This window comes from Ictalurus punctatus, chromosome 5, assembly GCF_001660625.3.
Source record: "Ictalurus punctatus breed USDA103 chromosome 5, Coco_2.0, whole genome shotgun sequence".
NCBI lineage: Eukaryota > Metazoa > Chordata > Actinopteri > Siluriformes > Ictaluridae > Ictalurus > Ictalurus punctatus.
The window spans coordinates 30,581,575-30,595,358 of record NC_030420.2 but is presented as its reverse complement, the minus strand read 5'-3'; positions in this window follow the sequence as shown (position 1 = coordinate 30,595,358).

Genomic DNA, 13,784 nt, shown 5'->3' with positions numbered 1-13,784 from the left:
CTTGTTATTAAAAAGCTACACATGTTTAAAGATGCTTAGCTTCCTAAAAGCATTCCATTAAAACGCCCCATTGACAGGGAAGCACTCTGTTGTAGACCACTACATACCTTAGCTCAGTGTTCATCAACTCTGCTCCCGTCGAGCTACCTTCTTGAAGACTTTACCTCCAACCATAATCGTGCCCACCTGACCATCTAATCATTGCCTTAAGAAGTTCTTGATCAACTAAAACAGGTGTGTTAGATTTTGGTTGGAGATAAAAACCTGCAGGAAGGTAGATCTTGAAGGAACGAAGATCTTTTAAGGGTTTTCCTCATAGGGACAAACCAATAAAACCTTCTACAGTTAGTCTTTCTTTCTTCCAATTTTGAACAATGAGAATGGTGTGGAGTTAAGTTTAGTACTTGGTGAAATTACAAGTCTACTTCTGTGATATTAAAGGACCGGTTTGTAATTGTAGCCCCCTCTGCAGTCTGTGAGCTGAATTGCAATAGAAATAAAAAGGATTTCCCTTTGCTCAGCCACGTCCACCTGCTCTGTTGAAACTAATCAAACATATCCACTAGGTTGCACTTTATGGAAAGGGCTGCTGGACTGTTATAACTGGGGGTAGAGGCAAATTCTGGGCCAGAATAAAGATAGACAGAAGCCTTGAATAAAAAAAACAGCACAAAAAATTCATTAAGTATTAATTAAATTGTCTGATTACAGATCTATAAGAATTAAATAGTACATTACATACTGCATCTTTAAGTCATAAACGAATATTTTAATGGTCTTTAAAGTGACCATTTTGAAATCTTTAAAAAACGTTTAATATTGATAGAATAGACTTAAAAGCAGGGATGCCATTAGGAATTTTGGGCCCGTTGACAGGTTAATGAACTGGCCTACTAGCCCCATGCAATTGTTATTTTCCTGGACATCTTGGGCACCTCCTGTCTACTCAGGGCCCTTGGAATCAGAACTATTGTTCAAATGAACAAAAATAGTACACTTTACAGCATATTCCCTATTCAGAAGCAGACAGTGGCCTATATGAAATACTAACAGTGCTCTGGATCTTGGCGCAGACTCTCATGGCCTGTTTTTGAGTCTTTGTTGGATTAGCCTTGAAGAAATCAGTCAGACTTCAGGAGCTGGCCAGTGTCTGGCTTTTTTTCTTTTCTTTTTTGAAAGCTGTGGTCTTGACTGCTGCTGTGACAGCAGACGAAGTTAAAGCAGAAGAGAAGCGAACTGTGGAACTGCAGGCTGAAGATCCGGTGACTCATCGAAAAACAGCAGTAGTGCAGAACCGCATCTTGGCATAATCACAGAAAATGGCCTCCCAGCATTTTGGTGACAGATGAAAGAAGTCAAAGGATGTAATTGAATACAGGAAAATCAAATTCGGCCTCCTTGTCATGTAAAAGAAATGTCATTAATTTTTTTTCCCCAAGCTGGGTGAATCTCACAGAAGCAATAATCACTAGGCTGGTATAAAAGCAGGAGTTAGGACTCTATCCCTCACTGCACCCCACTGTCTTCACTCTGCCAAGCTGTGTGTCTCTTATCTACCCAGAACAGCCCTCTGCACTCTGCCAGAGCTCGGGCGGTTCAAATTGGGGGTAATGTCTTCCTTTTCTGCGTGCCAGCCCGATCACATCGCATGGATAAAGTGATTATGGAAATGCTGGGGTGGTGCTGGAAGCAGCCTTTAGGGAGCAGGAGACGGGAGCCGACATGGAGTCCTTAGCACGCAAAGAGGGCTGTGCTTTATTGTTCCACAGCAATAGAGAGCATTTGTGTACACACTGTTTTCATTTAGAGAGAGACAGGCTGATTGTGATTGGCCATTGTTCAGATAGACCGGGGGGACTGGATCTTTTTTCTTCTCGTCCCTTCATCGATCGTGTTTAGTCCAAAGCCTGTGTGCATCAACAGTGTCATGGTGCTTTCTGCTCGCGATCAATGAGCCTGTGCAGCCAAGCATGTGATTGACATTTAGAAATGGCAGTTTCAGTAGTAAGAAGGAATACACAGACTGAGTTAATCAAGCAGCACTGGCGTTTACTCAAACCATTCAAAAGATGAAATGAGTAAATAAAGGTAGGAGACAGCAACGCGTACTGTGCTGTGTTGCTGCCATATTTGTTCTCAGTTCCTCGTCTTTTCACATATCTACCACCCTAATAAAGAACGCAGGGTACATGTGCTAACTACGGGTGACAGGGGACATCGAGAAAGCACATGAATATGGAGTTTTAAATTAGCTCAGCCACTTTTTACGAATAATCTGCGTCATTATTTCTCATTTCCCCGTGAAATATTCTGCCTGAAAAAGGTGATAAATTTCTTTGATTTTTCTCCTAATTGGTTGTGGTTGTGCGGGAATGCCTTTTCAAATGAAGGATTAGCAAAATGTAATTTCAAAGAGCAGGCATGTGTGACTGCGTACAGAGAGAGAGAGAGAGAGAGAGAGAGAGAGAGAGAGAGGTGAGCTAAGCCATTCCCATATGCAGCAGGAGCGATCAGAAGGCCGTAGAGTTTTGTTTCGGGTGTCGGCTTTTCTACTCAACCACTTGGCTTCTGTTCTCGACATCCAGACCAGAACGGATTCTACATTCAGTGTTTGCTCTAGGAACTCTTAAAAATCGGGTCTTAAGAGACGCAGATGTAAATCCCATTGTTCAAACGGCGTTAGGAGATTTGAGACGCATTTTATACATTTTATGCAGCGCTCAAGTCTAAGACTGCTGACTCAAATCTCATTCACGTCCAATTCAATTTACTGACTTGCAACTTGACTCGGACTTCGTAGCTTATGATCATAACTTGACCCGTACTTCTATTTTACTGGTCTGTGATTTTAGTTACATGTAGATAAGTACATTCGATCATGCATGTTCAAGAGTGTGGGAAGGGAATACACCCTGGATGTGAGGCAAGACAGGGCACTATGCACATACATTCACACACACAGTGGTAATTAAGTGTAGCCAATGCAACGCCTGGCATGTTCTTGGAGATAGGAGAGAACTGGAGAACACACAGGAAACCCACATGGACACAAGGAGAACGTGGAACGTTTTCAACCTGGAAACCCTGGAGCTGCGAGGCAGCTGTGAGCACCTCCATGCTTTCCTGTAACAAACTCTCAAGTCCCATCTACTCAAGAAATTATGCATGAATATGAATATCTAATTTCCTTGAAGGCATCTGACTCATCTAAGATTAAAAAAAAAATCTTAAAAATCAGTTAGACACTGATCTACTTAGGCATCCTTCCAATGCCTTACGTCATGACACACGTGGTCCCAGACTGCAAACGTTGATGCTTTTAAGCAATCAATTGATGCAGAAGTTGGAAATGAAGAACATTACAGGAAGATGGTGATCAAATATAATGAGCTGATTTTCATTTTACGCATGACACGGCAATCAGATTCAATCTGCTTAGCTGGAGATGCATTTCATTACAAGTATAAAAGCATGTGGTGAAGTTTTATCAGGATATAATTGAGATACAAGATGATTAGAGCCAGACTGGATACAGCCTATAAAGCCTTTTCTTAATTATTCAACATAGCAATGACAATAATATAAAAAATATATATATATAAATTTCAGCCCACGAAAACTAGGGGCGCAAGATTAATGCCCTAGGGCCGATTCCATGATTGGGGTTAGGGTTAGGGTTGATGATTGGTGAAATGACTGGTCATTTCTGTCCAATTGATATTACGTTTATAAATACGTATGTAAAGTGAAGCTAAAAGACATTGTAAACACAGGTAAAGTTAAAAACACAACTACATATGTGCATATTTCAGATATATAACTTAAAATATTAATAAAAAAGTACTAAACCGCATTAGACCGCACAGTACTAAACAATCCCAGCCAACTGTAACTACACTTTACCTTTAACTATGATCAAATAATATACAATTAAAATACGTGGTATTATATTTGCATTAATGTGTAAATCTTTGTGTGAATCTCATGCTTTAAACATCCTTTTCCATGAGTCATCCATTATAGGTTTAAAAAAAAAAATGGTAACACTTTAAAATAACAGTATACATGTATAATCATGCACTAATACCTGAATAAATACTTACTTAAATATATCCCAATGATGACTTAAGGCCTGCACTAATGACGAACTAATGAAGAGCTAACCTTAATTACGACGTGAGTCTTATGAATTCATGCGTTAATTACGACCACCTTAAGTACGTTAGTTTGCTAGTTAATGTATTAATTAACACGCATGAGGGAAACGAAATACTGCTAATATCAGTTAAACGCGTATCATTTCAAATTTTTCATATAATCTGACATATACAGCTGTGTACACAAGCATCATTGGATGGCACTGGATTACTTTCAGAATTGATTTGCAGTGATCCTCCTTATCGTAGAACGATGCGCTAATAAAAATGATGCCCATTTTGCATCATTCTCCATCAATTTCTCTTCAAATCCCACTGTAGTACTAGTACATGCTCTGGGTGGCTATAGGGTCTCCTGGCTTTAAATCATTCTGAAAAATCACCCATTTAATTGTTGATGTTGTTTCTTATAGAGCAGGTTTGATTTAGTTTAACCCTACATGTTCATTAATATGTTAACTAACAGACATGTACAGTACTAATACGTACTTAAGGCGGTCGTGATTCATGCATGATTCATTCATGAGACTCAGGTCGTAGTTAAGGCTAGCTCTTCATTAGTTCATGATTTGTACATGCCTTAAGTCATTAGTTCATATTTAAGTAAATTGTAATTCAGGTATTAGTGCATGATTATTCACGTACTGTATATGTATTTGGGTCCTACGGTTACCTGAACACATTCACCCTTAGTCACATGTTCAAGCGGAAGTTTCATCATACGAATTCCCTGAAGAGTTTAAAAAAATAATAATAATTATATTGTGATTATTATATCGCCTGATGAGGTCACTTTGAAAAGTGCAACTTGGTTACCCGTATTATAGACTGAAAGTACATGATTAATTTAAAAACAGAAATAAATCGTACTTGTCCTTAATGTCCTCATGCCATTAGCATGGGTGCTAAGTAACCACATTCTGTGTGTTTGCTAATTTTAAAATAAAATAAACTCAACTTGGTTACTCATTGTTACTCAGTGAAGAAACCTTGTCAAAATGACATCCATTTTCGATTCCATTGACGTATCAGACAACAATCAAGCGGATCTGATCTAACGTGGAGCAGGATTTATACTGATTTGTGATTTGGAGTCTATGCCACTCGAGTCGACCTTGGCATTAAAGCAAAAAGGGGACGTACCAAATACAGCATATACTGAAATTCATGTAAATATTTCTAAGATTCCACTTTGCACTCAAATTATTGCTGATGATATCGTTTGTAATGACAAATCTTTTATTAAACTACAAAAAAAAAAGCAATATAGATGCATTTACATGGACTAAATATCACCGCAGTCATGGAATCCTCCTTAGAGTTTGGGAACACGCACCTACATGATAGAGCTGAAAGAAAAAAACAACCAAAAACCCCAAAATGATTCACAAGGACAATGTTCTTTTAAGAGCGAGTTGGAAAATAAGCAGAAATAGCAGTTCTGGTTTTCTGTTATAATATTTCTGCTGCAAAATCCATGCGTTTGTCCATGTGAACATGGATTTTATATGATAAGGCTTACAGTGGCACTGAGTGGAGCTGATGGAGGTGATGGAGATTAACATAAGAACTCTATATGCCAAAGCGCATTTCAGTCTTCAGGGGTAATTTTGCAATATCAAACGCCTTCCTGAAACCTCGGCCATCCTTGCCTCTCAGAAAAAAAATTGAGAGACGGCATTAATGATTTTATGCGAAAACGAATGAATTGCGCTCACAAATCAGTGTGTAAGTGACAAATGAAACCCCGGAAAATATGAAAAGAGGAATAATGATAGGAAAAGTAAGGAGGTGGGGGGTGGGGGGGGGAATGAAAAATTGCAGCCAGGAAGAACTGTGAAAATGTGACCTATTCAAAAGGGATAATTTGCAAGGATCTGTCATGTCACGATGGAAACGCTAAGCACATTAATTTAAGACCCCCTTATTTTTTCCTATGCTGTGTGTCTGAGAGAGAGAGAGAGAGAGAGAGAGAGAGAGAGAGAGAGAGAAAGGACGTTACTATAGATGAGGATTAGAAAGGGCGAGCCTTTGATGATTTCAATTATTAGCCCGAGTTTGAACACGAAGACGAGGGTGACATCAAAGTGTGCGGCGATTAGCACCCTGCTAACTCGGAGGTGGCCGAAAGCTAATCTTTAAGGTGACAACAAACATCTTCCTAGCACTCCAGTCCAGATCCATACATGACAGGACAGAGCGGTATGGCTAATTAGCCAAATCACATTCGGTAGAGTTGGCACTAGAGTAGGAATGATAAAAACTGAAGAGCACCCTCCACATTCTTATTCATCTTTCCTCAAAGCCACCAGTACCACAATACTGTTGATTCCTGAGTGGTACTAGAATGCAAAGATATGCAAGGTCTGCATGGACACTCACAAAGGCTTCAAAACACGTGCAAGTCAGCTGTGCGCTTACAAATGGGTTGAAACTAGAACCCTAACAGTTTTTAAATAGTTATAGATCTTCAAGTGAAATACAATATAAAACCAAGGCAACCTGAGTAAACACACAATACAGTTTCTATTTTTTTATTGAAGCAAAATAAAAGTCATCCAACACCTATCACCAATGTGAAAAACTAATTACTTCCTTAAACTTAAAATCTGGTTGTGCCAAATTTAGCAGCAATAACTGCAACCACACACTTCTAATAACTGGAGACCAGTCTTTCACTTACTTCTAGGACTAGGATTTACTCCTATGCTTTGGATCATTGTCTTGCTGCATAATCCAGTTGCGCTTGAGTTTCAATTTACAGACTGAAGACCGGACATTCTCGTTTAGGATTTTCTGCTAGAGAGCAGAATTCATGTTTCCCTCAATTATTGCAAGTTGCCCAGACCCTGAAGCAGCAAAGCATCCCCACACCATCACACTTCCACCACCATGCTTGACCATAAGTATGATGTCCTTTTTGTGGAGTTCGGTGTTACATTAAAAAAAAAACTGTACATTAAAAAAAGCATGCAAAATCTAGAATCCTTAAATACAGAACCCTAAAATCTAGAACCCTAGAACATATAAAATTAAAAATGTTCTCCTAGGGGGAAAAAACACACAAAAAAATGCTAGAACCCAAAAACAAATATGTTGTATAAGATGAATGAACGACCCCAGGACATAAAAAAACAGCTTGGGGTGGTAACAGTAACTCGCCATACCCCTTGTTGTTGATTATTTTACTTTAACAGCATGACCCATCAAGCTTTATCCATTACGCAACAGATCTTAGTTCCACGATCAAGTTAAAATCAATTATACCGTCTCTTTTGGTTTTAAAGTTGTATCATACCTCGAACCCTAACGCTCTGTAGCTATCAAGTCACATTATGAATAATCAAGGACATTAGAGATGATGTGAAATCTTTTACAAACGTATTAAATGTCTACCAACAGCAATGTTTTTATTTTCAGCGGACTGATTAGAAAGGAGTCAGCTCCATTTCCTCCATGAAGAATTCATCAGATCCTAATGACAAAATCTTTTTGTGTTTCAGGCGCATGTATCATAAACACGGCCTATTCCTCATCGTAACTGATGCAAACCTGCAGAGCATTGTGAGCTCTTATAACAACATAACAGCAGTAATTAAAGTCATTTGTAAATCTCATGGCCAGCTAGTAGCTGCCAGAAAGTTTGTTATTAATTAAATACGTACGGATGTAATTCATCATAAAGAAAGCAGCGGTTTATGGCCATAGGCCTATTACACTCACGCATTTGATCTATTGCTGTATTTTTGTGCTGTTAAGGTCAGAATATATTAATGTGTGATACGGTAGGAATACTTTGACTCTCTCCTGTTTGTCACTGCACTGAGGACCAGGAGGAACCGAACACTTACTGGAAGGTACATTAAGTAAGTGTGCAGAGCTAATGATTTTTTTTTTTTCCCTTGCTGCCCCACAAAACGACGCTAATTGATGAATGAGCACTATCTCTTTCCCAATTTTATGCTCTCAGAGCTTATTGGAGCAAAAAACGGATTCAGTGATATCCATCATTAAGAATAAAAATGACAAAATAATTGATTTCTGAGGCTTTTACAGAGAGGAAGGGGCAGAGTTGTTGGGGGGTTACTCAGGAGCAAATTTTAAAAAATGCATGTTCAACAAGTACTAATAGTAATTAGGAATAAAGTACACCTGCCAAAATATGCACAGCTATAAGTAAAGAACTCTCAAAGTTGTGATGTTGTCTGTTGTACCACAGCGTTGTTGGATGCTTAGTCACAAGGCGTTGATTAATGTTCTATAACGTCAGCTATGACAAACGTTCAGACTTTAAAACAAAGCACGGGTTTATATTAATGTGCTCCTACTAATATGGGATTGTTCCTATGGCAACAGCTAATTCACCTTGGCTTGTATGCTCGATACTTACATAATCTAAGAATAATAATAAACAGTTAACATAGACAATTGTATAATATATATTATATATGATATGATGAAGTTTTCTGTAAGGAGATGTTTATTTCACATTTATGGAAGGAGTCTCTAAGTCTGCTGCCATGGGAAAGTCTTCAGGACAAGTGACTGTGCCTTCTGGTTTCTCTATAACATGACAAGCTGCATTTTTTGGGGTTTTATTAACTTCAAGAGAGAGAAAAAAGAGGGGCTGGTGAGGAAATAACTGTTCATAGGTATAACATAGCTTGCTTCATGGACATTCCACAAAATTTGTTAGTTGCACGGTGTGAGAGGACTAAAACACTTCAGGGCAATAAACTCTGCTTCATCACACCATCCTGTTGTTGATTAGTTTTCTATAAAAGCACTCTAAGTGTTTTATTCCTTACATAATGCCTCTATGCTCCATTCTTAAGGTTCTCTTTTGGGTTTCAACGTACCATAGCAGCATAGCAAGTGTCAGTGATGGTGATGTTAAGCTTGCAATTTCCTTTCAAGCTCAGTGAGGAAACTTTGTTTAATTCATTTCCAGCTTTATACCAGCCGTCTGAGGCAGTGCGGTTGTCTGTGTGAGGACCAACTGATCTGCTGTGGTTATCACAGTATGCTGAACAGCACCTGTAGGCTCACTGATACTCAGCTTAACGCTCACACTGGGAAAAAATCTGGCACAGAGTTACTCCACGCTACGGTTCACTGACTCCACCATGCAGAGCGCTCAGAGCGATAACAGCGCGCGAACCCTGAGGACTGGCCGAATCCAGCTGGAGGAGCTCCCCGTATGCACACAGCTGACAGGGTTTACAGGTCAAGGTGATTGGATTGATCCTGATTGCGGTCGGGAATAAATGAACTGAGCTACTTGTGAGAATACTTTGTGTGCTGTGGTAATTTGATTCCATCACACAAATAACCATTGGAAAATGTATTATTATATAGATACAGACAGGACGGAAATGAAAGGAAAAACCATCCTTAAACATCTAAGTAAATTGTTATATCACCACAAGCTAGCAGAAAAGCGTAAATGCTCCTTGGCACAGGTTCGACACATCTCTGGAACTCTACTGGAGCGATGAACACCATTCTTCCCTCAGCTTGGCTTTTGATGATGCCCAAAATAGATGTTCTATTGGGGTGCGATCTGGTGACTGTGAAGGACATAGTATATGATTTACATCACATTCATCCTCATCACACCATTCAGTCCTCATTCAGTCCTGTGGATGGAGGTGGAATCATCCTGGAAGAGACCACACCGGATAGAAATGTTTCATCACGGGAAAAGGTGATCAGTCAGAAGAACATCGTATTGATTTGCAATAATGTTTTACTCTAAGGGGACAAGTGGAGCCAAACCACCAGATGGATGGATGGAGGGATAGATGGATGGATGGAGGGATAGATTCTTATCAAAGGTTCTTTAAGGGTTCTTTGAATAGTTAAGGGTCGCTAGCTTCCTAAAGTCATTCTACTTGGAGCTACACACTGTAGGGTTACTACATGGAACGTTTATCGCAGTTGCAAAAATATATATTTTTTAACTTTTTGTCCAAATCAAGTATACATATCGTATATGTCTAAGTAGTGTATTACAGTAACTTTTTTGCTTTTTTTTATTGCTGTATTTTTTTTTTCCCTTTTACACTACAGTGTGTGCTGTGTCCTATAGGAAAATAATCAACAGGAACAGCGGAGTTACTGATACCAACCGTTACTGTTGATTATTTTCCTATAGTAAAAAAAAAATCCAGCATGTCCCAAAGTGGTTTAAAAAAACAACATATGTGGAGCATCTGCTACACAACTCCCTGTGTAAGTTGAAATGTTAGCGTATTAGAATGAGCATCATTATAAAACTGTCATTTGCTGCTATTATTTAAAATGTTGGGTGAGGGTGCCAAAATAATTTGCTTACAATTGCCATTTCATATTACTGAAGTTTTTCTTTTACTGGACAACAGCTTTATTGACTAAGGAGGATGTAGAACCTAAGACTGGCATAGAATCTTCTAAATGTCAATAAAGCATGTCAATATATTTGTGTAAAGACAACAAACATGTGGACTCATGATTGGCAAACTGCCTAATGCACTGATTAGTTGTATTCTCAATAACCGATGGACTGCACAATGGTAAAAGTTGAAGGCACAAAAAGCTAAAGGCAGAGGCTTAATTATCCTCAAAGCCAATTGAAGGCATATATCCCAGAATGATTAGATTAGCTTACTTTTCTTTTAAGTGTTGTGTCTGTTTCTTGGTGTATTCATCCTGACATCTGTTTGAATAGTATATTACACATGTAAGCGCAAATAGTCATTGTTAATTAAGCTATAGTGCCAGAGTAAAAGCAGTGGGGTGCTCCAGACAAGAAGAGAGACGCTGACACCGGCGCCAGCCACTCATTCCTCCTGCTCCTATTCGGCGTAATTACTTCTGAAGGCCATTTTATGAATTAAGCGCGACTGGCCTCTGGGCCTTTCTCTGAATGTATTGAGACTGATTGAGAATACCTGTGGCAGGTGACTTTTTAAAATGCAATTACACAATTAGATGAAACCTTCTTCCTGATTATAATAAGAATATGGAGAGCTGTTAAAGGCCACTGTTCTTGTCCCTGTAGATCATATTTCTGATATTTGAGAGCTGATCTCCTGAGAAATTCCCCAGAAGCCCTTTCAGGGATGATTTTAAAAAATGTGTGTTTCTAAAATGCTCACTGTAATTAAAAATGGATAAAAACTATGATTTTTTTTTGTAAATGAATAAAACTATTAGGTGGCAAATTGCCACCTAAGTGGTATAAGAAAAATGAAACAATTCAAGATCAATTTTATGGTGGTAATAGTAACTTGATGTTGATTATTTTCTTATGACAGCACACCCTGTCATGTTTCATTCCTTACATTTGAACGTTTTGTGGCTAGGATGAAAATCACCACCTCCAAGTTCAAGACCATGGTTCATTTCTGGAAAAAAGTGGGGAAGAGGGGAAAGACTTTGCCACTGGTGGAGGAGTTTATGTACCTTGGGATATTCTTCATGAGTGAGTGATGAAGAGGAAAAAGACAGCAAAGATTGGGTCTTAAGACATATATTGGGTCAGCCGCATTATAGTCTCTATACTGGTCTGTAGTGATAAAACAGAAACTAAGTTTTCAGACAAAGCTCTCTGTTGACCAGTCAATCTATGGGGTAGAGACCATAAGGAGAAAGTTGTGAGTATAAGAGGTAGAAATGTTCATTTGCAGGGTTTCTTGGCAGACTCTTTATGATAGGTTCTCAGAGTGGACCCACTGCTACACTGAATCAAGAGAAGCCTGTTGAGGTGATTTGAGCACCATATAATGATCACCTTGTCCTGATCAGCTCCTACTATATCCTGGATGGAGACAGCTGGTCAGACCCAGGACCCACTGGAGAGATGATATTTTACAACTGGCTAGGGAACATCTGGGGATCCTTAAGGAGCAGCTGGAATCTGTGGCCAGGGTCAACCTTTGGCTGACCTTCTCAGCCTGTTGCCAATACGACCCCACCAAAAAAGGTGGAAGGAGAAGGAATGAATGAAGGAAAATAAATTGGCACTATTAGGAGTTGCCTTAAGAGTCGATCCTGGGAAAAGTGGCCATGGGGCAGGAATGCATCCTGACTGGGAGACCACTGCAGCAAACTCATGCACATTTACACACTAGAGGCAATTCAGAGCAGATGATCCACCTACCAGCATGTTTTTGAGAGGTGGGAGGAAACTGGAGGACATGAAGGAAACCCATGAGGACATAAGGAGAACATGCAAAACTCCACACAAACAGTAACCCAAGCTCAGGATTGAACCAGGGATCGTGGAGCTGTGAGGCAGCAACACTACCTGCTGCACTACCATGCCATTTGCCAGTCATTGGAGTACATGTAAATGTGTATTTCCAAAACGATGTGTCGTGAAATATAAATGATTATTGACTGGGTATGGAAATTAAGGATGTTATTAGAAATGTTTCAGTTTACCTGGTGCAACTGGGTTCTGGTGAGCTATGCTGTAATACCTCAGAGTTTTACTCATTTAACACAATTCATTCAACACATCAGCTGTTTACCAATGCTGAAATTTGGTGTGCTAGAAAAGAAGAAAAAAAAATCCCACAAATCCCTGTAGACTGTAGCCCTCCAAGACACAAGTCCTTCTCCCCTGCCAGATGGGGCTAATAAAAAAAAAAAAAATCAATCAAGCAAGAATGGTGAGGACTGTAAAACTCCACCTAAATCGATGACATGCAAAATCCTGAAAGCTGACGCATGCAGTCTAAGGGATAGGGCAAGGCATTTATGATGGCCAGTACAGGAGGCAGCTTTTAATTTTGCAAAGTGGCTCTCAAAGCAATGTCTGACGCCTCTGGATTGGGATTAGATTAGGCCTTCGATGATCGAGCGCCATGTCCGGATTCACAGACCCCATTCATCATGAACGCTCAGCACTGTTTGAAACTCGGCTCTACATAAGTGGACCGGACATGAAGAGCATGGGTCGTTTGTCAAACGGGCCCTTAGGAAAAAAAAAAATTACTCGCATCATGTTTCAGCATGCAGCATGCATATGGAGCATGAGATGAGAAACATCAGTGGTGACATAAAATATTGCATCTCAAAGCAGTCCTCAGGGTCCCAAAGCCAGTTCACTACTATACACGTAATTTCCGAACTATAAATCAATTTATATATGAAACAACAACCATGTTATTATTTTGCGTTAGTGTAATTCTAAGACACATTTCTCAGCGTAGCAGTAGATAACTGCTAGATAACATGACTGCTACTTACTGCTTTTATGGCACTTTGCTGCCCCATGTGGTAACTCATCTAGCAGGAATTGCCACCAACATAGCAGTGGTGATTGGACAAAATATAACGAAATTACAAAGGGCGAATTTTCTTTATGATGGAACTCTCAACTGTAACTAAGGGTTTTCCTGTCACAGAGGAGTTAATGTGAATGACTTTACCCCCGGTGTTCCCGAGATAAACTCCAGATCCACTGCAACCCTCAACAGGAATAAAACTGTTACTGAAGACGAATAAAGGAATATATTTAAAACGTAACAATACGATGTAAAAATATAAGGAAGTGTGTCCATAAATAAGGCAGTAAATAAATTGAAACAGAGCATTAAAATAATGCAAAAATTCATTAAGCAGAAAATAAAAGGAAAA